The following is a 661-nucleotide window of genomic DNA, read 5'->3' as shown; positions in this document are numbered from 1 at the left end:
GCAGAGGGGCGGCGCAAGTGCGCCGAGGAGGAGGGGCCCGGCCACAGGGACCCCGAGGCTGAAGGGGTCCCAGCCCGCGAGGAGCGGCCAGGTGAGACCCCCCCAGATCCTGGGAAACCCCAAATCTCAGAAACCCCAAATTCCTGGAAGCCCCAAATCCCAAAAATGCTAAATCCAGGAACACCAAACCCCTGAAACCCCAAACCCCTGAAACCCCAAACCCCTGAAACCCAAACACCTCACAACCCCAACCCCTGAAACCCCAAACCAGGAACCCCAAACCCCAGCAAACCCCAAATCCCAGAAACCCCAAATCCCTGAAACCCCAAATCCCTGAAACCCCAAACCAGGAACCCCAAACCCAGAAACCCCAAATCCCAGAAACCGCAAACCCCAGGAACCCCAAACCCCAGGAACTCCAAACCCGGGGACCCCAAACCCCTGAAACCCCAAACCAGGAACCCCAAACTCCAGAAACCCCAAACCCCGGGAACCCCAAATCCCAGGAACCCCAAACCAGGAACCCCAAACCCCTGAAAACCCCAAACCCAGGAACCCCAAACCCGGGAAGCCCAAACCCCTGAAACCCCAAACCCCGGGGACCCCAAACCCCGGGAACCCCAAACCCCGGGAACCCCAAACCCCTGAAACCCCAAACCCC

The sequence above is a fragment of the Corvus brachyrhynchos genome, unplaced genomic scaffold, assembly GCF_000691975.1.
Source record: "Corvus brachyrhynchos isolate BGI_N302 unplaced genomic scaffold, ASM69197v1 scaffold82, whole genome shotgun sequence".
NCBI lineage: Eukaryota > Metazoa > Chordata > Aves > Passeriformes > Corvidae > Corvus > Corvus brachyrhynchos.
This window is presented reverse-complemented; position numbering follows the sequence as displayed.